The sequence below is a fragment of the Pleurodeles waltl genome, chromosome 1_2 (genome assembly GCF_031143425.1).
Source record: "Pleurodeles waltl isolate 20211129_DDA chromosome 1_2, aPleWal1.hap1.20221129, whole genome shotgun sequence".
In the NCBI taxonomy this organism is placed as follows: Eukaryota; Metazoa; Chordata; class Amphibia; order Caudata; family Salamandridae; genus Pleurodeles; species Pleurodeles waltl.
The window spans coordinates 799,806,000-799,830,850 of record NC_090437.1 but is presented as its reverse complement, the minus strand read 5'-3'; the positions used below and the strand labels follow the sequence as shown (position 1 = coordinate 799,830,850).

The 24,851-nt window shown below is 45.3% G+C and overlaps 1 protein-coding gene across 8 annotated transcripts in view; it reads right to left on the bottom strand.

Annotated features, from left to right (window-relative positions):
* The window catches only part of CLCN3 (chloride voltage-gated channel 3), a 517,267-nt gene that overhangs the window by 139,277 nt on the left and 353,139 nt on the right, over positions 1-24,851 (bottom strand). The gene's annotated exons all lie outside the window — the stretch shown is intronic.

Sequence of the window (24,851 nt, the reverse complement as noted above, 5' to 3'; positions counted from 1 at the left end):
TCAATATAGGACATGGAAAAAGCAAGGTTTTTTACACTAGCATGGGGCAAAGGATGTTTTATGAATGCATTTTATCTGCGAATATATCTTATATGTCACAAGCATATATCGAAGCAAATCAAAGGAACAGAAGCTTAAAGCATTCTTCTGCCATTACACAAGACAGGCTGACGTCGATGGCCTGTTACTTTACTGATCTGATCTTTTCTGATCTATGTGTCCTTGTCTACCAAAATGTGAATTCTAACATGAGCCTTAAAAGGCATCAACAATAAGCCAAAGTTCAGTTTGGTGCATCAAGAAATTAACAATAAAAATAGTGTAGCCTGCCTTCAGGAAAGCTCATAAAGATAAGAATAATTTTAGATTCAGGACTTTTTTCACATCACGGTCTGTTTTTGTACATGGTGTAGCTACTGGCATTCTTTATCATAATGTTTGGGTATTCAAATCCTAAACTTATTCCTGTTGCTGGTTGGTCGGTCATAGTGAAATATGGAAATAATGATTACTAACCTATTTCTGAATAGCTCTGGAGATTTTAGCATTTGTATTAAATAGTATTTTTAGAACAACCTAGTAATCTACTATTTGTGTATTGTGGAGTAGCTGTTCCAGGATTGATATCATTTGTAACCTTATGTTAGCTAGTAAGAGACATTAATATCTAGTAATGTGTAAGCTTTCTTTCTAGTAACTTGAATGTTTGACTGGAAATGGCTGACGGGCCATCAATAACTGTTGCCAAAATAGCTTGTTTGGATTGGGTTAGATGAGCTTACTTTACTTTGACAATCACATGCCATGTAACAACTATATTGTTCTGCTTTACCAGGCAACAGTGTCATGCTTAGATATGTACTCTTGTCTTGTGGACAAATGCCGGTAATGAGTGGCATCTACAGTGAAGGAGAAGTATACTGGAACTCTTTGATGCATTCGTTTGTGGACAAATGTGCCTTGCAGGTCAATGTTCCGTAATCATTGTGACTGCATCCTTTAATGTAGCAGCTGGTTTGATTTTCTTAAATATATAATTTGGCAACATTAATTTTTATAGGTAGGGGTTGATAAGCTCTCGCTGTTCTTACTTGTTCATTCATAGGTGATAAACTTTGTGAGCACTTGATAAAGTGGATGAGTTGATTGTGTGCAGCACCCACTGGTCTGGGTTTACAATTGCTCCCTGTGCTGGGAAAACCCTCATCCATTCAATAAAAACAGTTCTGTGGCCAAGCCAGGTAGGTCTCTAAGAGTTTCCTTCCTCGTTTATATAGGTGGCACCCCTTCCTAGAGCACTTAACCATCTTTCTTTGATTTAGACTGCTTTTTGTCATTTATGGTACTGTGACAGTGGGCGTGGCGATAATAAGGACTAAGATGCTCAGTTGGGGGTGTGAAACGATGGTTTTTTATTAATTTTGGTTATCTGTAACAGTACTCAGGGGTATGTGGATAGTTGTTTCGTAACCCTATGACGTTTCTTCTCTTCCAGGACTCCTTTTGACAGGCGAAGAGAGTCTCCGTGGGTTTCCAGATGGACCGAAAACAAGAGGAACGGAAATATGGGTAAGTCTGGGGTTTTCTGATGTGATAGAAGTTCGTGCAAAAGAGAAAGAGAGAGAGAGAGAGAGAGAGAAAGAGAGAAAAAGAGAAAGAGAGAGAAAAAGAGAGAGAGAGTGTCCACTCCCTAGAACCAAGTGATGATGTAGGTCAGAACCAAAAGGGGTAAGTCACCTTGGTGTGGCTTTGTAAACATCAGGTTTGCTCTTTCTTAGTGCTCGTATTCTTCTCTTCTAGTGCCCCTGTTCAAATCCCTTCTCTCCCTCTTCTTGCGTGCCTCCCCTCTCCCCCCTCTTCCCTGCTCCCCTCCTCCTCCCCAACCCTCTCCCTCGCCGTGTTTAACCTTAAACTGTCCTTTAAAAAGAACCGTACCTGGTTCAGCCACGTCCCTTCTGGGGCGTGGCGGAATTCACGTCCTTCTCTAGTCTCTTTTCCCGTTGTAGTGTTCTTGACACTCAACGTCTTCGTCTCCTCCGTGGGTCTTCTTTCTGTTCTTTCTGGGTTTCTTTCTTCGTCTCTCCTTGCGTCTGCTCCGGCATCTTCCTTCTTTGGACTGCGCGCTGTGCGTAGTCCTTCATTCCTTTTAATTTCCTGGGGATATCCGGGTTCCCAGTGACGCCGATCGCGTTTGTGTCGTCCTGGCAACTGTGCAAGGGCTCGGGAATCCGCCCACTTGGATTCCCGACGCCGTCATCTTCATCACACGGGGTAGGAAATCGGGACTCCGTTCCCGATTTCTCCCGTGATGTAGCCGGTAATTCCTGTTGCCGGCTACAGGTACTTATATTGGCTTTTCTGCCACTGTGAACCATTTGTCTGCTGGTCCTTCATGAAAAAGGGCTGCTTAGGTGGGAGAGTGCATATGTTCGATTTTTAACTGCCCTTAACAGGCATTTTAGGGGTTAACCTTCACCATCCTCCCCTAGATAGGTGGCACTCTAGGGGCCACTCAGTGGTATGAAAAAGGAAAACAGTGTAAATGCCCTACAATGCAGCATCTTTGGCCTCCCAAATTTCCTTTGAGGTCTGGTTTATCATAATCAAGTAAGTAGCCAAGGCCTAGCTTAAAATGAAATTTAAAGGATGAGATTAGATACAGCATAACACAATCATAGATGCACCAATGTTGGACTGTACTGCCGGTGTTATTTTGTATAACTAGAATAACACTTTAATAAAATCTTACATACAGACAGATTGTTTCAGTTAAAAGATGGGACTAAACAACAGAATTCACAAAATCGGATATACAAAATATTCCAAATAATATACAGTAGCACCCCTGGGTATCCAGATACATGACAAGGTGACTACAAACATTTCAGTTCATGAAAAACTTTTTCGGTACTGAAGAAGGGTAAGATTGGGGTTTAGCCTAGGCACACACAAACAAGGCATGGTTCCTTCCAGTTTCAGTATTCAGCTAGTGCTCAACCCAATGCTATAATGAAACCCCTAACTGTGGTCCTGGGACATTTCCTCTGGGGCCAAGGCTAGTGATGGACCCATACTCAATAGCATAAATGATGGAAGATAGTGGCTACCAGGAAAGGGGTAAGAATGAAAAAGCAATGTTACCATGTAGGTGGCTGAAGTGCAGAGCTGGTTTCAGACAGAAAACACACTTTTAAAACTGAAAAAGGGGTGTGAGGGGCAAGGAGGAGCTGAACGTTCACAGGTGGGATGATTACACTTAGAAATTTCTAAGGTAGATTGGCGATAAGACAATGTAGATAGGAAGACCTTCAATTCCAGTAATACCGGAATGTTCAACAAAAAAAAATGATGCCACATTATAGTGGAACAAAATCTCAGACCAGCTAAGTAGACGCCCTCAGCACCTCTAACCCTGCCTTTGCCACCAACCTTGAACAGGGAGTGAAAAACGGCAATACCTGGATCACCAATTGCACTGATAGCATCATCCCCATCAAGAGCAACAACCAGAGAAAATCCTCCAAAATGGCAGCTGTTACACCAAAGAACTCAGAAGAGCAAAATGAGGCAACGAAAAGCAGGAAGATGGCGTGCCAGCAAGGATGCCTCCGAAAGAGCAGCTTTCAAGACCTTCCTCAACCCCTACCACTGCCTGCTGAGGGCAACAAAGGAGACCGCCCTTGATGCACGCACTGAAACCAGCGCCAACAACGCCAAGGAACTTTTCATCATAGTTAAGGAATTCTACAACCTGGCTGCCAGCGAAAACAACATCACACCCTCAAAGGAGCTGTGCAACAACCTCACCCACTTCTTCCACGACAAGATCAAAACCATATACAGAAACTTAGAATCCCAACTCACACCTATGGAATTCCTCGATAGATAGCCACCAACATGAACTACACACTGACCACCTGGAACATCCTCTCCACTCACAACATCACCTCCAACATGAAATCGATCCACTCAGGAGTTCCATCAGACCCATGCCCGCACCACATTTTCAACCTTGTAAACCAAAGGATCGGCCAAGAACTCACCACCCAGCTCAACACCTAAATAAACAACACAACACTTTCTCATGCTTGGAAACACGCTGAAGTCCGACCACTACTCAAAAAACCCTTGGCCGACCCCAGCGAACCAAAAAACTACCAGCCAATCTCCCTGCTCCCATTCCCAGCGAAGGTACTGGAAAAGATCATCAGCAACTCATGACATACCTGGAGCAGAACCAGCTACTCAACGCCTCCCAATCTGGCCTTTGCAGCAATCACAGCACTGAAACTGCCATGATCGCAGCCATCAACAACATCCGAACCCTCCTCGACAGCAGCTTTGATCCTCCACGACCTCTCGGCAGCCTTCGACACCGTATCCTACCACATGCTGATCGAAAGACTCCACAACATCGGCATCAAAGGGGAAGCGCTCAGATGTATTGCCTCCTTCGTCATCAGAAGAACCCAGAGGAACCACCTCTCAACCCCCCCTCTGACCTTTTACCTCTGATCTCCTGCAGTGTCACATAGGGCTCATCCCTCAGCCCCACGCTCTTCAACACATATGTGACCCCGCTGGCCAAAATTGTCAGATCCCACGGTCTCACACCCAACTCATCCTCTCACTCACCGAAAACCCCTCCACCACCAGAACCAACTTCCACAGATGCATGACAAGCAAAGCTGGCTGTATAAAGAACAACTGCTTGCAGCTGAACACGGGCAAGACGAAGTAAGGATCTTTGGCAATAGCAGCAACACATTGAACATCTCATGGTGACTATCAGACCTAGGACACGCACCCACTATGCCAGAAACCTCAGAATCACCATTGACAACAAGCTCACCATGAAATCACACATTAACGCCGTCTCCTCTGCCTGCTTCATCACTTTGCACATGCTAGGATCTTCAAGTGGCTACCCCTACACACGAGACGCACCGTGATAGGCCCTCATCACCAGCCGACTGGACTACGACAACACCCTCTTCATAGGAATCACCGCACATCTTCTACAAAGACTTCAGACCATACAGGATGCCACAGCCAGACTTATCCTCGGCCTTCTCCGATGAACCCACATCACACTCTAACTCAGACAACTCCACTGGCTCCCCATGCAGAAGAGATGCCAATTTCAAGCTGCTGACCCATGCACACAAGGCTTTACACAACCCAGGATCGTGTACATTAACCACTGCCTGAACTTTCACCAACTGTTGTGAAGACTACGCTCTACCTCCCTTTCACTTGCCCATAGTCCCCGCATCTACTGAAGCAGAAATAGAGGACCCTCTGTTGTGAGGTTATTTTAGCAGCATTTCAAGCCTTAGGCCTGCAGCTTGTGTCCTTTAGCTAGAAAACTATTCATTATATTATTTTAGCAGAAGATTTATTTTGCAGTGATGGTTTTATTCTTTTATCTGTTGTTCGTTCTGCTTAGAAATCATTTTTATTTCTGAGCACAACATTTTCGCTCTGTGCTTTGCTCATGGCTGTACACGTTAATGTTGTTGGTACACAGTAGAACATGATATTCCCTGTCATTTCATTGAAAAATACGTGTTTTTACCTAAGGGCAGTTTTCTTAGAACACCAGATGTGTTATTATTAAACGCCTATCTGCCTCCTATATGTTAGCGGGACATTTCAGCCAGAAGTTGCCTCTGCATGCTGTTCACTTCATTGCAGCTGTCTGCTGAGACTAGACATCTTTTCCGCCTACATGGAAGAAGACACTTGGTAGACCAACAGTTCTCTTTGTTACCACCAAATTCAGGTCTGGTGGATGGTGTCTTCCCAGTGGTCCAGAAGGGCTTATTTGGACTAACATTGCTACGCTCTAGTACAGAACTTTATGTGGTGTAGGTAGGAATTCTAAAACCTATCACTGTAACACTATAGTGGGTCTTTTCTTATATTTCACTTTTTTCATCACTGCTCTGCTATTATCATGTTTCATTATCCTTATTATTGCAGTACAAGCCTTTTATCTAGAATGCAGTTTATGCAATACAATTAATTGAACCAATTCTTGCTTCTGTTTGCCCTTGCATGTGTGAGACGAAGGTGACTGAGAGAAAAGGGTAAGATGGGCTCCACCACGATTTCACCGAGAAATTAGAATGTCATGCGCACGGCTGCCACTAATCACCTCTACTCTTGGGTAATGGTGAGGTGTTGGCCGGAAGGGTTAGGCCGACAGTTGTCACATGGTGTCGAATTGGACTCAGTTCCCCACAATCTGAAGGTGCTGCCGCCCGAATCCAGCAGTCTTATTGTTATAATGAGAGCCAACATGACAGCTCCTTCTGTCATGTTGCAGTGAATACTTGAAACAGCTTCCCCACGCACCTCTGGACCATCACCTCACTTTCCAGAATTCTGAATGGCCCTCAAGACCTGGCTGTTCGAATTGCAAGCACCTGGATACCTTAGCGGGTGTTTAGCTGCACTTTATAAATCCTGACTGATTGAAACCTGCTTTGATTTTGTTTTTGAAAGTTTTAATGTCTTTCAATTTATTATGCATGCAGATATTGTCTTGGGTCCATTTTAGAACATTGCTTGGGCACCCGTATTTTAGCATAGGCCTGTGGCCCGTGCCCTTTTACCTAGTTACAGGCTTTAATCCATTTATTAATTTTAATTCATTTTAGTGTAACTTACTTCTAGCAGGGATGTTTTATTTTTCTAATCAGCTGCTATTCGGTGAAAGTGTTATTAGCTTTTGCACAACATTTTCACGCTGTACCTCTGCTCAAGGCTGTACATGATAACCTATCTAGTATTACTGACACAAGAGTGTGTAGCTAACGTCGACCCTTAGGCTTGATCACATCAGGTCTGTTTCTCAGAACACAACACGTTTTGTTTTAAAAACATCACGCAGGCCAAAGAAGGTTAGAGAAGTCATTTCAGCAAGAGGAGCCACTCTATGAAGTGTGCCACTTCACTGCCACTTTGTTGACCCTAGCCCGGTCTCTACAGCCAAATAAGGAGACGAGGGGCAGACCCCTGTTTCTCAAGTATGGTGGCGGGTGTTCCTTCGACAGACTGGTAAAGGAGAGGCGGGCTATCACATCTATGCTATCACTAGACATGCAGGTAGGGAATCGTAGGGCCTTGTAGACATTTGCTTGTTCCATTATGCTAGGACTGTTTATCTGCTGCTCACTTAGGGTAACCATTTCTATTGTGCTAGGTCTGATCATACTAATAATCGCAGCTCATACATTTTATCATAGATTGCAGTCTTTTCAATAAATGTATTGAAAACTGTCCTGCATCTCCTTGTCTGCCTGTGCTTGTGTGAGACTTGTATGAATAAGAGAAAGGGGCTGGACCTGCAAACCACAACTTCCCTGAGAAGTGAGTGTCATGCGTCAGGATGCCATGAATCACCTTTAACTTTTAGGTTTGGGTAAGGTACTGCTAGCAAGCCGAAAGGGTTAGGCCAACAGCTACCAGATGGTGTGGGGTCGACTCAGTCCCCTACATGAATGGTAGTGCTGCCGCCCGAAACCAGCACTCTTGCCTCCACAGCGAGAGTCCTAGGACAATATTCCACGGAGATATAAATGTTTATAAAAAGCGTCTATAAAAATGTTTGACACAAGAAATCCTATCATATCACGTTTTGTAACGTAAACCCTGAATGCTTAATAAAAAGTATTTACACAAAAGAATTAACAAACAAAAAGTGGGTACATAGACAGAGTATGGTTGAAGGCAGACAGTTACCACTCCACTCATGAGCATTTGCTGATGCATCTGCTTCAACAATACTCCTACAGTCTCTAGTGAGGCACAGGGAGGGGCATTCTTAGTGCTTTGAGTCTGCATCTTGGATCCCTTAGGTTGTCAAGGAGCTTTAATACAGGCACGGTCAAAGGAGCACCAGAATTATAAAGGCTTAGTTGTAACGTTGAGGAAACAGCAGAACTCAGAGCTGCGTTTATAAAGTGACTCAGTGTGCAAGCTCATGTATGCTGTATGGAATTCCAGTTTAGCTTACATCCTCAGTCCTTAGCAGTTGTCCACTGCAAATCACTGTGCTTCTCAATGGCATTTTAAAAATCACCCAGTCAGTTTCAGACAGTGTCATCACTTCTCTCCTGAAAAAAACAGACCGGAACCCAGGAAGTCTGAGTAACCTTGAGGTTCCTTACAACCACACTTGCAGAAATAATAGAGCGTCACTTAGCTAAATCACTGTCTAATATTTTGGAAACCAAAGGAATGCTGGACTGGTCACAGGAAGGCTGTTGCATGGGGCACAGTTGAAAAGTGGTAGCAGTAGCCCTCCTTACCTACATTCGCATCACAGAAGACTATATCCAGACTGCTTCCACTTTGGTCCTTCTGCTGCAGCCAGTACAGTGGGCGATTTCAGTCTTATTGACCATGTGGCTGCCTCTGGTCTGACAGACTGAACACCTAACTGGTTCCGATTTTTCCAAAAGTCATTGTCAAGTGATTTTTTCTGCCTAATTTTCTATCTAACGTAAAGATGGCAGGATTTGAAATCCTCAAGTTTCACTCCATGTACCCTTCAAACTCAGAGTTTTCACTTTTAGGGGAGCTCCTCAAGTAGTTTGGCTTTTAGCACTCTTTTACACAGTTGAAACTCATGTCTAGACACTAAGTCTAAAACATGTCCCGGATATCAGGACCCTTCCTCTAATGAAGTTTGCTTCTGCAACTCAGGGTGGATGGCTTCCAATCTCTTAAACCTTAAAAGCAATAAAGGAGAAATCATGATCATTAGCCAAGATCTCTTGGTTAGGTCTAACAACTTGTCATCTGTTTATAGAAGGAACCTACTCATTGGGAGTGGAACCTAGGAATCTGGTTTGACAATGAGCTATTATTTGCCTACCAAATTCATAAGCTATAGTCAACATGCTTCTTTCAACTGATTCTGTTTCTGAAAAAGATCGTACTCATCACTTCCATCAGAATAACATGCCACACTTATTGGGTCTCTGAACTGCTCCCATTTGGATTATGACAACACAATTTAGCTTGGGCTCCCAGACGTTGGGTCAACAAACTGCAGAAAATTCAGAACATGGCAGCAGAGCTGGTGACTGGCCTACACAAATTTGACTGTGTGTCCACTTCCGTCCATAGACTACACTTGTTCCACTGAGGCAGTACATTCCCCTTAAGGTTGTGTGTTTGGCTCACAGCGACTTCTACTTACAAGTCCTACATTGTTATTTGACCTTTCACTCCATGTCACCTCAAGATCACTAAGACCATGATCTTGATAAGACTCACAGCTGATGAGTCCTCACTGCAACAAATAACTCAGTGGACAAAAATCCCTTCAAGACCTTGTTACTTTTCCTTCATTGTTTTTATATTTTGTTTATTGGTGTTCCTGACCTAGCACCATGACATTGTTGGGTAACCTATTTTACTTCATAGGTAAATATAGAATCTGTTACTTACCCTGTAAGCATCTGTTTGTAGCGTGTAGTGCTAGATTCACATGCTCTGAATACTCCTGCCATCTAATGTTGAATTGCAATTTGTTTTTCTTCTAAGAAGTCTTTCGGGCCAAGAGATTGAAAATGTCACTTACCCAGTGTACATCTGTTCGTGGCATCAGTCGCTGAGATTCACATGTTCTGCATTAGCTCGCCATCTGGTGTTGGGTCGGAGTGTTACAAGTTGTTTTTCTTCGAAGAAGTGTTTTCGAGTCACGGGACCGAGTGACTCCTCCTTCTGTGCTCATTGCGCATGGGCGTCGACTCCATCTTCGATTGTTTTCCCCGCAGAGGGTGAGGTAGGAGTTGTACTATAGTAATAGTGCCCGCGCAATGAAATGTGTAAGTATGTACCTATTAAAGGTTTAAATAATATATATACAAATGTACAAAATTGAAGGTAACTTCTGAACTGCTACAGGCTTCCGGGGAGGTGGGTGGGCACATGTGAATCTCAGCGACTGATGCCACGAACAGATGTACACTGGGTAAGTGACATTTTCAGTTCGATGGCATCTGTCGCTGTAGATACACATGTTCTGCATAGACTAGTAAGCAGTTATTTCCCCATAAGCGGTGGTTTAGCCTGTAGGAGTAGAAGTTGTCTGAAATAGAGTTCTTAATACAGCTTGACCTACTGTAGCTTGTTGTGCGGATAGCACATCTATACAGTAGTGTTTGGTGAATGTGTGAGGCGTAGACCATGTGGCTGCCTTACATATTTCATGCATTGGGATGTTTCCTAAAAAGGCCATTGAAGCACCTTTTTTCCTTGTTGAATGTGCCCTGGGAGTAATGGGCAGTTGTCTTTTTGCTATAAGGTAGCAGATTTGGATGCATTTAACTATCCATCTGGCTATACCTTGTTTTGATATTGGGTTACCTACATGAGGTTTTTGGAATGCAATAAATAGCTGTTTAGTTTTTCTGATGTTCTTTGTTCTGTCAATGTAGTACATTAGTGCTCATTTGACATCTAATGTATGTAGTGCTCTTTCAGCCACAGAATCTGGCTGTGGGAAAAAAACTGGTAGTTCTACCGTTTGACTTAGATGGAACGGTGAAATAACTTTTGGTAAAAATTTTGGATTAGGTCGTAGGACGACCTTATTTTTATGTATTTGTATAAAAGGTTCCTGTGTTGTGAACGCTTGAATTTCACTTACTCTTCTTAGAGATGTAATGGCGATGAGAAAGGCAACTTTCCAGGTTAGGAATTGTATTCCGCAAGAGTGCATGGGTTCGAAAGGTGGGCCCATGAGTCTTGTTAGGACCACGTTTAGGTTCCATGAAGGAACAGGTGGTGTTCTTGGTGGTATAATTCTTTTAAGACCTTCTATGAATGCTTTGATGACTGGTATCCTATACAAGGAAGTTGAATAGGTAGTCTGCAGGTATGCAGATATTGCTGCAAGGTGTATTTTAATAGAAGAGAAGGCTAGCTTTGCTTTTTGTAAATGGAGCAAGTAATTTACTATATGTTTTGGAGTTGCGTGTAGTGGTTGTATCTGATTATGATGGCAGTAACAAACAAATCTTTTCCACTTACTTGCGTAGCAGTGTCTAGTGGATGGCCTTCTGGCTTGCTTTATGACTTCCATACACTCTTGGCTAAGTTGTAAGTGTCCGAATTCTAGGATTTCAGGAGCCAGATTGCTAGATTCAGCGATGCTGGATCTGGGTGTCTGATCTGTTGGTTGTGTTGCGTTAACAGATCTGGTTTGTTGGGCAGTTTGATGTGGGGTACTACAGAGAGATCTAGCAGTGTTGTGTACCAGGGTTGTCTTGCCCACGTTGGTGCTATTAAAATGAGTTTGAGTTTGTTTTGACTCAATTTGTTTACTAGATAAGGAAGGAGAGGGAGAGGAGGAAAAGCGTAAGCAAATATTCCTGACCAGTTCATCCATAGGGCATTGCCTTGGGATTGCTTGTGTGGGTATCTGGACGCGAAGTTTTGGCATTTTGCGTTCTCCTTTGTTGCAAATAAGTCTATTTGAGGTGTTCCCCAGAGTGTGAAGTAGGTGTTTAGAATTTGTGGGTGGATTTCCCATTCGTGGACTTGCTGGTGATCTCGAGAGAGATTGTCTGCCAGTTGATTCTGGATCCCTGGAATAAACTGTGCTATTAGACGAATTTGATGGTGGATTGCCCACTTCCATATGTTTTGAGCTAATAAGCTTAACTGCGTTGAATGTGTTCCTCCTTGTTTGTTTAGATAATACATCGTTGTCATGTTGTCTGTTTTGACAAGGATGTATTTGTGGATTATGATTGGTTGGAAAGCTTTTAGTGCTTGAAAAACTGCTAATAATTCTAGATGATTTATATGCAGTTTTGTTTGATGTATGTTCCATTGTCCTCTTATGTTGTGTTGATTGAGATGTGCTCCCCACCCTGTCATGGAAGCATCTGTTGTTATTACGTACTGTGGCACTGGGTCTTGGAAAGGCCGCCCTTTGTTTAAATTTATACTGTTCCACCATAGAAGCGAGAGGTAAGTTTCGCGGTCTATTAACACCAGATCTAGAAGGTGACCCTGTGCTTGAGACCACTGTGAGGCTAGGCACTGTTGTAAGGGCCTCATGTGCAGTCTTGCGTTTGGGACAATGGCTATGCATGAGGACATCATGCCTAGGAGCTGTAGTATTGTTCTTACTTGTATTGTCTGATTTGGAGACATGTGTTGAATGACTCTGTTGAAATTGTGAATTCTTTGTGGAGTTGGCGTTGCTACTCCTTTTGTCGTGTCTATTATGGCTCCTAGATATTGCTGTACTTTGCTTGGCTGAATGTTGGATTTTGCAAAGTTGACGGTGAACCCTAGTTTGTAGAGGGTTTGTATGACTTGATTTGTGTGGTTTGAGCATTGTGTGAGCGAACTGGTTTTGATTAGCCAGTCGTCTAGATACGGGAATACATGTATTTGCTGCCTTCTGATGTGTGCAGCGACTACTGCTATGCATTTTGTGAATACTCTTGGAGCGGTTGTTAAACCAAAAGGCAATACTTTGAATTGGTAATGTATTCCTTTGAATACAAACCTTAGATATTTTCTGTGTGATTGATGTATTGGTATATGGAAATATGCGTCTTTGAGGTCTAGGGTTGTCATGTAGTTGTGTTTTTTGAGCAATGGTAACACTTCTTGTAGTGTGACCATGTGAAAGTGGTCTGATTTGATGAATGTGTTTACTACTCTGAGGTCTAGAATTGGTCTCAGTGTTTTGTCCTTTTTTGGTATCAAGAAGTACAGTGAATAAACTCCTGTGTTTATTTGTGTGCTTGGTACTAATTCTATTGCATTTTTTTGCAGTAGTGCTTGAACTTCTATCTCTAGAAGCTGTGAATGGTGTTTTGATAAATTTTGTGATTTTGGTGGTATGTCTGGAGGGAATTGCAGGAATTCTATGCAATAACCATGTTGGATAATTGCTAGGACCCATGTGTCTGTAGTTATTTCCTCCCATGCTTCGTAATATTGGCCTATCCTTCCCCCCACTGGTGTTGTGTGGGGGGGGTGAGTGACGTGTCAGTCACTGCTTGTTGGTAGTGGTTTTGGGGCTTTGAAATCTTCCTCTATTCCTAGGGAATTGCCCTCCTCTATACTGGCCCCGAAAGCCTCCCCTGTACTGTCCCTGGTAGGTGGACGGTGCGGACTGTGAGGTACTAGCTTGTGTGGCCTGACCCCGAAACCCTCCTCTAAAAGGTGTTTTGCGGAAGGTGGTATAAGATCCTCTGCTCTGCGGGGAGTAGAGTGCGCCCATGGCCTTGGCAGTGTCAGTGTCCTTTTTGAGCTTTTTTCTATGGCTGTGTCGACCTCCGGACCGAACAGAAGTTTTTCGTTTACTGGCATGTTAAGTACTGCCTGCTGAATTTCTGGCTTGAATCCAGACGTTCTCAGCCATGCGTGCCTACGGATGGTAACCGACGTATTAATGGTCCTTGCGGCTGTGTCTGCTGCATCCATAGAGGAGCGTATTTGATTGTTGGAAATGTTTTGACCTTCTTCAACAACCTGTTTTGCTCTTTTTTGTAGATCTTTTGGGAGATGTTCAATGAGATGCTGCATCTCATCCCAGTGGGCTCTGTCGTATCGCGCTAGCAGCGCTTGTGAGTTTGCGATGCGCCACTGGTTTGCTGCTTGGACAGCGACCCTCTTCCCGGCTGCATCGAACTTTCTGCTTTCTTTATCTGGGGGAGGTGCATCCCCAGAAGTGTGTGAATTTGCCTGTTTTGTGGCAGCCCCTACCACCACAGAATCTGGTGGCAGCTGAGAGGTGATGAATACAGGGTCCGTAGGAGGCGCCTTATACTTTTTGTCCACTCTAGGCGTTACTGCCCTACTTTTAACTGGCTCCTTGAAGATCTCCTTTGCATGGCGTAGCATGCCTGGGAGCATAGGCAGGCTTTGGTAGGAGCTGTGGGTGGAGGAGAGGGTGTTAAATAAAAAGTCATCCTCTACTTGTTCAGAGTGTAGTTCCACATTATGGAACTGTGCTGCTCTAGCCACCACTTGTGAATAGGCTGTGCTGTCCTCAGGTGGTGATGGCCTAGTTGGGTATGTGTCTGGGCTGTTATCAGACACTGGTGCATCGTACAAGTCCCACGCGTCTTGATCTTGGTCATCGTGGCTCATGGCGGTGTGAGCTGGCGAATGTGACGGGGTGTAAGTTGGCGAAGCCGGAGTTACAGGTGGAGTCGAGGGAGGAGGTGTTACCTTCTTTGCTGTTTGTTGCTGAGGAGCCTCTAGTGCTATAAACTGAAGTGTTCTCTTTCTTTTGACAGGTGGAAGGGTACTGATCTTCCCTGTCCCCTGCTGAATAAAGATACGCTTTTGCGTGTGATCCACTTCAGTGGATTGCAGTTCCTGTTCGAATCTGTGTTTTTTCATTTGTGAAGACATAGAATGTTCTTCAGTATATGAGCCTGAGACTGCGTCTGTTGGTGCTTTTTTCGGCTCCGAAAACCCTGTTGTTTGTGTTTTCGGCTCCGAGGTAACCTTCCTCTTTTTTTGTGCCGAAAAATCTTGGCGTCTAAGGTCTTCGGCGCCACTGTCTCGGCGTCGATCCGTGTCGACACCGAACTCTCGGTGTCGATGCTTCTCTTTAGCACTCTCTCGGTCCCGAGGAGGCTGCGTGCCGGTGTCTCGACCGGAGTCGGACGATCTCGACACTGAATGGGCCTTTTTCGGTGCCGATTGTTGGTCACCGGGAATTTGGGTTGAGCCATGGCCGGTTGGCAGTGGCGTCCCCTGGGCCTTTTTGCCTTTTTTAAGTTCTGATCTCGACGTCTTACTCACAGTTTTTGTATTGTCGAGTTCGTCGGAGTCTGAATCCTGGATGGAAAAGACTTCCTCCTGTTCCTCTTCTGTCTCGAACTGTTGATGCTCCTTTGGCGTGGACGCCATCTGCAGTCTTCTCGCTCGACGGTCGCGCAGAGTTTTTCGGGACCGGAACGCCCGACAGGCCTCACAGGATTCTTCGCTGTGCTCGGGTGACAGGCACAGGTTACAGACCGAGTGTTGGTCCGTATAAGGATATTTGTTGTGGCATTCAGGGCAGAATCGAAACGGGGTCCGTTCCATCGGCGTTGTTCTCCACGCGGTCGGGCCGACTAGGCCCCGACGGTGTGCCGAAATCTACCCCGAAGGGCACCGAAGCGCTTCGATGTTCAATGCGTCGTCGTATGTGTTTATCTCGAACCGGATCGCAACGATACCGTCGAAAATCTTCCGTTTTCAGCTATCTTTCCGTTCCGAAACTCGGAGCGACAGGAACACGTCCGAACCCGATGGCGGAAAGAAAACAATCGAAGATGGAGTCGACGCCCATGCGCAATGAGCACAGAAGGAGGAGTCACTCGGTCCCGTGACTCGAAAACACTTCTTCGAAGAAAAACAACTTGTAACACTCCGACCCAACACCAGATGGCGAGCTAATGCAGAACATGTGTATCTACAGCGTCAGATGCCATCGAACATAGTGATTTCTCCTTATTTAGGCAATGCTAATGGGCAACGGCTCCATTGTTAGAATGTTTTCCAAACAGCAGGTGAACACAGAGATGGAGCAGTAGTTAGAGTGATTTGGTGACTATGCAAGAAGTTATATACAAAGAGCTTATAAATCTGTAAAAAGTGTACATTTGCCGCAATCCCTGGCTGCCAAGGAGGCGCATATGAATCTACAGCATTACATGCTACAAACAGATGCTTACAGGGTAACTAATTCCATTTGTAGCATGTGTGGCTGCAATTACACATGCTCCACGCAGACTGTAAAAGAGTACTCCGTTATGCAGTAGTTACTTGGTAGATGGTGCATATAAATAAAAAAGAGTTCCTAAAACAGTATGATCAACACTAACTTGTTGAAGTGGTAAGATATCTACATAGTAATGCTGGGTAAATGTATGTGGAGGGGAACACATAGCTGCTATACAAATGTCAGTTACAGGGACAATCTCAATCAGCATGACCCACAAAAGCCAGTATATTAACCTGTGCTTAAGCTTGGCACAAAAGCAGACATGCTTAACTTGGAGGAAATGTGTCAAGTATTTATGCAGCACACAGATGGTAATAAAGTAAAAACATAACACTAGAAAAATCCCACACCAATTTAGATGAATAGGGATAAACAGAGTACATTTTAATAAATTATTTGACAGCAACTGGACAAAAATCCACTTGGTAGAACCAGAAATATGAAATGTTGGAGATTTAGGTAAAAATAGTGCCTAAAAGCACGAAGTGGCAAGTGTGGTTATCTGTTTGCGCCGGACCGGTACAATGTCGCAAATTCAGGCTGACAGCAATAAAGATCAGGCCCGGTACAGAGACCAGGTTAGGCCAGCTGAGAATTGTACCTTAAGTCTTTGATGTGGGGCATTGCGCTGTGGCAGTTCCGAGGAGCCATGCAAGGTCCAGCGGTAAGTTGCATCACACTGCGCCGGGCCTGATGAGCTGCAAAATTAATTTTGAGGTGCGTTGCGCTGTGTTGGTTCTGATGAGGAATTGCGAAGGATGGGATGCAAGTTGTGATGCTCTGTGTCAGTTCCAATGAGGAGCTAAGATAGCTACGTAAGGTTGCGTCGGTTCTGATAGGGACTACAGCTGGCCTGGCTGAGCACCTTTATCTCAACTTCCAAAGGTTCTGGACTTGAGAAGCACCACTTGGGGGAGGTGGGGGAAGAGCGGTTAGAACTAACAGCAGGCAGAGTCGAGGTGCAGGATTCAAGATGGCTGAAGCCTTTTCTGTCCCTGAGGCTCTGATCGGAATTGGAGTCACTCTGGTGGTCCTAGGTTCGAGGTGCAGGTCCAGTACTTCTTACTTAGATAGCAGGGCAGCAGAGAATTCCTTCTTGCAGCAGAGCTGTCCATCTGAATCTTCTAGAGGTCCAGAATTGATCTTAGGAGTGGGTTTGATGGTCCAATATTTATACCTGGTACCCACTTTGAACTTGGGGAAGGATCTCGAATATACATGTACAGAGATGACTGGAACTTCTTGTCTCCCTGCCCTCGTCCCAGTCTGTCTGGGGGCACCATAGGCTAATGTCAAGTCCTTTGTTTGTGAGCTGAGCCAGTGCCTTTGAAGTGTATTAAGTGACAGCTCCGCCCCCTGTCAAGTAAGAGATGACCCATCCTGTCAACACCAAGACCCTGTATTCTAAAGGATAACTGTCACCACCCCTAGTTATGTAGCCCAGTAACAGGGTGGCGGTACCAAATGGTTAGGGCACAAGAATGCCAACTTTCTAGAAGTGTTATTTTTAGAATTGTGACTTAAAATTTGACTTTACCATAAAAAGATATTTTTAAACTACAAATCCAGAGATGCTAAATTTGACTTTCCTACCTGCTCCCAATCAAATGTTAGCAATTATTGAATGTAATAAGGTAACCCAATGTTATCATATGTGAGAGGTAGTCCTCACAGTAGTGAAAATCAATATGTGTGAGTTTTTCACTTCCATGACATGTAAAACTCAAAAGGACATGCCCAACTTTCCAATTACAATGTACCCTGCCTTATCAACGTTTTAAGGCCTACCTTGGGGATGACATATGTAATAAAAAAGAAAATGTTACTTACCCTGTAAGTATCTGTAGGAAAGGGCCACTGTTGGCATGGTTAACCCCCTTCCCAACACACACACACATTTTCCCTAGTGTTGATGCCAACTTTGAATGAAAGTGTGCTGCTAACCAGGCCCCAGCACCAGTGTTCTTTCCCTAAAACTGTACCTTTGTTTCCACAATTGACACATCCCTGGCACACAGTTAAGTCCCTTGTAAAAGGTACCCATGGTACCAAGGGCCCTGTGGCCAGAGAAGGTCTCTAAGGGCTGTAGCATGTATTATGCCACCCTAGGGGATCCATCACTCAGCACATGCACACTGCCTTGCAGCTTGTGTGTGCTGGGGGGGAGAAAAAGACAAAGTCTCAGGGGTGCCATGTCCACAAACCACTGCCTGTGGCATAGGTAAGTCACCCCTTTACCAGGTTTTACAGTCCTAAGGACGGGTGCAGTATACCACAGGCGAGGGCATAGCTGCATGAGCAATATGCCTCTACAGTGTCTAAGTCTGTTCTTAGACATTGTAAGTGCAATGTAGCCATATTGAGTATATAGTCTGGGAGTTTGTCATTACGAGCTCCACATCACCATAATGGCTTCATTATTCTGAATACTGGGAACTTTGGTATCAAACTTCACAGCACAATAAACCCACACTGATGCCAGTGTGGGATTTATTGAAAAATGCACACAGAGGGCATCTTAGAGATGCCCCCTGTAAGTTAGCCCAACTGCTAGAGCAGGACTGACCGGTCTGTGCCAGCATTCCACTTTCAGTTATGTTTCTGACATTGGGGTGAGTTCCTTTGTGCACTCTGTGGTCAGAAACAAAGCCTGCCCTGGGTGGAGGTGCTTCACACCTCCCCCTGCAGGATCTGTAACACCTGTCGGTGAGCCTCAAAGGCTCAAGCCTCGGATTACTGTGCCTCAGGGCACTCCAGCTAGTGGAGATGCCCACACCCAACCCCCCCCCCAAGACATAGACCCACTTTTGGTGGCAAGTTCGGCAGGAAAATTAGGGAAAACAGAGAGGAGTGAACACCAGAGGCGGCTCCTCCATATGGCCGGAGGAGCGTCGCCCCCCACAGCAGCAAAAGCTGCAAACCTTTCAGAACGAAAGGATAATAAACCATGTTTATTATCCTTTCGTTCTGAAAGGGGCGGGACTACAGGGGTGACGTGCATTGAGGGAGAGTGCTCAGAACTCTCCCTCAGAGCGCATGTGAGTTTGGCCGACCGTCTTGGGCCGGCTAAACACACATGCGCAGTAGGCTGTCTCCAGCCTGCATAGGCTCACAGTCTGCCTGGGAGCACCATGGCTGGGCACTCCAGCCAATCCTGATGCTGCTCTGAGGAGTGTCAGGATTGGTGCAGGGCAGGCTGGGACCCTGTTCCATGTAGCCTGAGAAGGAGGAGTGTTGCGCAGCGGGTTAAGGTACGATATATATATTTTTTTTAAGTAATGTATTTCTATTCCCCCACCCTCTTACACTCCCCGTCGCTCCGCACCCGCCCTGCCCCTTTTAGGAGCTGCGAGCCACAACTGGCTCCCATCCCAGCTTGGACCACCCCTAAGGAGTCCAGAGCTGAGATGACCCTCCCTGCAGAATCCTCCATCTTACTTTGGAGGACAGGGACGACTAGGTATAAGAATGTGCCCCCCCTCCCCAAAAGGAGTGGGCACAAGGAGGGTGTAGCCACCCTCAGGTACAATAACCACTGGCTACTGCCCTCTGACCCCTAACATGCCCCTAAATCTAGGATTTATCCCCTTTGCCACCATGGACGTAACGGTTACATCCATGGCTGCACCTGTGTGGCGCCATGGACGTAACCATTACGTCCATATACCGGTCCTCGGGGAAGCGCTAGCACTCCCCCCGAGGGCATAGGTAAGGGCTGGAAGGGTAATCCAGGGATTTTATTTTCCTCTTTTATGTTTAGGGAGCGACCTCTTCAGCAAGGGTCGCTCCCTGGGTGGCCAATTTGTTTCTAGGCCATTTCTGCCCTCCCTGGGGGCAGATTGCCCTAATATAATGGGCTGGTATGGGGCAGAAACCACTAGACACCAGGGATTTTTTTTTTTTTTAAACGAACATAAGGGGAGCGGCCCCTTGGGCAAGGGCCGTTCCCCAGGGGGGCAAACCATTTCTGCCTCCCCACCCTGGGAGCAGATCGGCCTAATATAATTAGCCCGATCTGCCCCCAGGGGGTGCAATAACACCCTAGACACCAGAGAATTTATTTTGTTTGTTTGTTTTTTCTTTTTTGTTTAGGGCGTGACCCCCTTCAGCAAGGGTCGCTCCCTGGGGGGCCAAATTGTTTCTAGGCCATTTTGCCCCCACTGGGGGCAGAAACCACTAGACACTAGGGAACTTTTTCTTATCTTATACTTACGTATAAGGGGAACGGCCCCTTGGGTAAGGGCCGCTCCCCAGGGGGGGCAAATAATTTTTAGCCCATTTCTGCCCCCCCCCCAGCAGATCGGCCTAATATAATTAGGCCGATCTGGCCCCACGGGGGCAGAAAACCCCTAGACACCAGGGATTTTTTCTTTTTGTTTTTTTTCTTTTATGTGTAGGGAGCGTCCCCTTTGGCAAGGGTCACTCCCTGGGGGCCAAATTGTTTTTAGGCCTATGTTTGGAAGGCCCATCTGCCCCCAAGATGGGCAGAAAGCCCACCAGAGACCAGGGAAGATTTATTTTCAAAATAAGAGGGTGGTAGTATGGCATATATAAATAAACGGGCCAAAGTTGTTCTGCCCACCAGTGCAAATGGATCAATTTCCAGCCGACCCACACCCCGGGGGGTGGGGGGTTGGAGGGGAGAGCGCAGAAAGTCTACTAGATTGCATGGAATAAAAAAATTAAAAAAAATTGTGGGGTGGTGGCTACCAACCAGTATGGGCCTGGTTATGCCCCACCCCAACTGAGGGGGGTAACAGTATTTCAGCTCTCCCCCGCACAATAAAACATTTTATCCCACGGCAAGCAAGAAGACATTTGATTATTTTGGGTTTTGGTTTTACATTTGGGCCATGAGAGCTTGGTAACTCTCAAAATCGACCAACTTGGAATGGTGAAGGCTGCACTTTTTTTTTACTTTGGGATGCTGCCATGTAGAAAAATCCACAAGACCCAGACACATCTGAAAACTAAACATCTGGTTGATTCCAGGGTGGTGTGCTTCACATGCACCCCGCACCATTTTCTTACCCACAATGCCCTGCAAACCTCCAACTTTGCTGAAAATCACACATTTTTCCACATTTTTGTGATGGAAACTTCCGGAATCTGCAGGAATCCACAAAATTCCTACAACTCAACATTGTCCCATCTATACCGATAAAAATTCTGCTGCACTTGTCAGCCTAAAAATGCTTTTTTTCAAACTGCCCTTTTGGACCCGCTTTGGTTCCCCCTCATTTTCGACATGTTTTTGGCTCTTCCCTGTCACAGGCACTTGGCCCACCTACACTAGTGAGGTATCAGTTTTACTGGGAGACGGAGGGGAAAGTTGGGTGGTAGGAAATTTGTCACGGTGCGGTGATCCCACACAAATGTGGGGAAAAAGTTATTTTCTAGCTAAATTTGAGGTTTGCTGAGGATTCTGGGTAAGAAATCATTGGGGGATCCACGCAAGTCACACCTATCTGGACTCCCTCGGGTGTCTATTTTTCAGAAATGTCTGGGTTTGGTTTGTTTCCCTAGATTCCTGCTGAGCCCAGGACTAAAAACGCAGGTTGCCCCCCCCCCGCAAAACAGGTAGTTTTGTATTTGATAATTTGGATGTGTCCAGATAGTGTTTTGGGGCATTTCCTGTCGCGGGCACTAGGCCTACCCACACAAGTGAGGTATCATTTTTATTGGGAGACTTGGGGGAACGCTGGGTGGAAGGATATGTGTGGCTCCTCTCAGATTCCAGAACATTCTGTCACCGAAATGTGAGGAGAAAAAAAAGTGTTTTTTTAGCCACATTGTGAGGTTTACAAAGGATTCTGGGTAACAAAACCTGGTGAGAGCCCCACAAGTCACCCCATCTTGGATTCCCCTAGGTGTCTAGTTTTAAAAAATGTGCAGGTTTGCTAGGTTTCCCTAGGTGCCGGCTGAGCTAGAGGCCAAAATCTACAGCTAGGCACTTTGCAAAAAACACGTCAGACTTCAATGTAAAAATGTGATGTGTCCATGTTGCGTTTCCTGTCGCGAGCATCAGGCCTACCCATGTAAGTGAGGTACCATTTTTATAGGGAGACTTGGGGGAACACAGAATAGCAAAACAAGTGTTATTGCCCCTTGTCTTTCTCTTCATTTTTTTCTTCCAAATGTAATAAAGTGTGTAAAAAAGACGTGTAATTGAGAAATGCCCTGTAATTCACATGCTAGTATGGGCACCCCGAAATTCAGAGATGTGCAAATAAGCACTGTTTCTCAACACCTTATCTTGTGCCCATTTTGGAAATACAAAGGTTTTCTTGATACCTATTTTTCACTCTTTATATTTCAGCTAATGAATTGCTGTATACCCAGTATAGAATGAAAACCCATTGCAAGGTGCAGCTCATTTATTGGCTCTGGGTACCTAGGGTTCTTGATGAACCTACAAGCCTTATATATGCCCGCAACCAGAAGAGTCCAGCAGACGTAACGGTATATTGCTTTAAAAAATCTGACATTACAGGAAACATTTACAGAGTAAAACGTAGAGAAAAATGGCTGTTTTTTTCATCTCAATATATTTTTATTTCAGTTGTTATTTCCTATAGGAAACCCTTGTAGGATCTACACAAATTACCCATTGCTGAATTCAGAATTTTGTCTACTTTTCAGAAATGTTTAGGTTTCTGGGATCCAGCATTGGTTTCACACCCATTTCTGTCACTGACTGGAAGGAGGCTGAAAGCACAATTTTTTTAAAAAATGGGGTATGTCCCAGTAAGATGACAAAATTGTGTTGAAAAATTGTGTTTTCTGATTCAAGTCTGCCTGTTCCTGAAAGTTGGGAAGCTGGTGATTTTAGCACCGCAAACCCTTTGTTGATGCCATTTTCAGGGGAAAAAACATAAGCCTTCTTCTGCAGCCCTTTTTTCGCCATTTTTTTTTCTTTTTTTTTTTTTAAACAAATTGTTCACTGTATTTTGGTTAATTTCTTGGTCTCCTTCAGGGGAACCCACAAAGTCTGGGTACCTCCAGAATCCCTAGGATGTTAGAAAAAAAGGAAGCAAATTTGGTGTGGGTAGCTAATGTGGACAAAAAGTTATGAGGGCGTAAGCACAAACTGCCCCAAATAGCCAAAAAAAAGGCTTGGCACCTGAGAGGGAAAAGGCCTGGCAGCGAAGGGGTTAACGGCTTCCCTGAATCCAGCTCACCAGATTCCTGGTGACCTACAAGAAGAAGACAGACTGCAAAGCTGAAAACCCCAACAGACAAGGATGACAAAAACTACATTGGCCCGAGCCCTACAGGCCTATCTCCTGCTTCAAAGAACCTGCAAAAAGACAAGCGACACGTCCAGGGGGCCCAGCGACCACTACCAACTCCAGAGGACTGCCCTGCACCCAGATGGACCAAGAACTCCCGATGACAGTGGCTCTGTCTGAAGAAACCTACAACTAAGGACTCCCACCTCACTTGGGATGAGTAAGTCTTGACCCCTGTGCACCTGACGCCCATTGCTCGTGTCCAGGTGGTCCACCCAGCAAGAGAGGGTCCCCAGGCGATTGCGAGCAAGTGCCCACCCTGGGTTGACCTCTCCACCCCTCTTTGATGACCCCTGCAGAGGAAATCCCGAGCACCCCTGAGCGCGACGCTCTGGACGACGATATCTGATGCCTAAAGGCCCACTGCACCCGCAGACCCCAGGCCTTGGAGAAACCGACCCCCAGTGTCAGCAGGCAGCCCTCTTCCCTGTCTGACCAGTGGTGTGGCCAAGACACCCCCCTAGACCTCGCCTGCAGCCTCTCAGTGACCCCCAGGGTCTCCTCATAGACCAGCACTGGGAATCCAACGTCCTGTTTGCATCCTGCACCCGGGCGCCCCTGTGCCACTGATGGTGCGTGTTTGGTGCCTACTTTTGGCCCCTCCAGTGCTCTTCTAATGCCCCCTGGCCTGCACTCCGAGTCGCGGGTACTTAGCTGCTGGCTAATCGGATTCCAAGTACCCCCTGTCTTCATAGGAGCCCATGTTAAATTTGCTCAACGTTGACCTCTGCACCCGCCCAGCCATGTGTTGATGGTGGTGGGTGTTTGAGGTATACAAGAACCCCAACCGGTGGACTTCCTAAAACCCGGAGACTGAAACTGTAAGTGCTGTACTTACCTGTAAACCGACCTAACATTTCATCCCTCCCAGTAACTGTTTGAAAATTGCAGTGTGTCCATTTTTAAAATAGCTTTTTGCCAATAATTTAAAAACTGTATTACGCACCTATTTCAAACAAAGTACTGTTGGTACCTTTGTGAAATACTAAACTTTTAAGATACTTACCTGCAACTTGAATTTTGTGGTTCTAAAACTAAACTAGGAAAATATATTTTTGCAATACAAAAACCATTGGTCTGGATTTAAGTCATTGAATGTGTGCTTCTTCTATTTTCTGTGTATGTACAACAAATGCTTTGCACTACACTGTGATAAGCCTAACTGCCCGACCACACTACCACAAAGAGAGCATCAGTGTTATCTACTTTAGCCACTGTTAAGCCTCTGGGGAACCCCTGGACTCTGTTCACACTATATCTCACTTTGATATAGTATATACAGAGCCAGCTTCCTACAATATCTGTTTGTGGTATGTAGCGCTGTAATTTAACATGCTGTGCATACTTCTGCCATCTAGTGTTTGGCCTGGATGTGTGTGAACAAGTCTTTTGAGCCATGAGGAATTGTAACTCCTCCTCTTGGTGATGGTGTGCATGGTCATCAGCTCCATTGTTAGATTGTTTTCCCACACGGCAGCTGGGGGTACATATAGCAAATTGATATAAAGAGAGATTTCCATGCACAAGAGCCAAAAGAGATAGTAAGAGACGCTGCAACAGCCATAGGCCTCTGGGGAGGAGGGTGGGTGCATGTGAATCTACAGCACTACATGCCACAGATACCTACAGGGTAACATTTTCCGTTCGAGGCATGTGTGGCTGTAGATATGCATGCTGTGCACAGACTGTAAAGCAGTCCTCCCAAAAAGTGGTGGCTAGCTTGTGGGTGTTACAGAAGATTGAAAGGGTGTTTGGACTACTGCCTGACCAATATTAGCTTGCTGACGGGC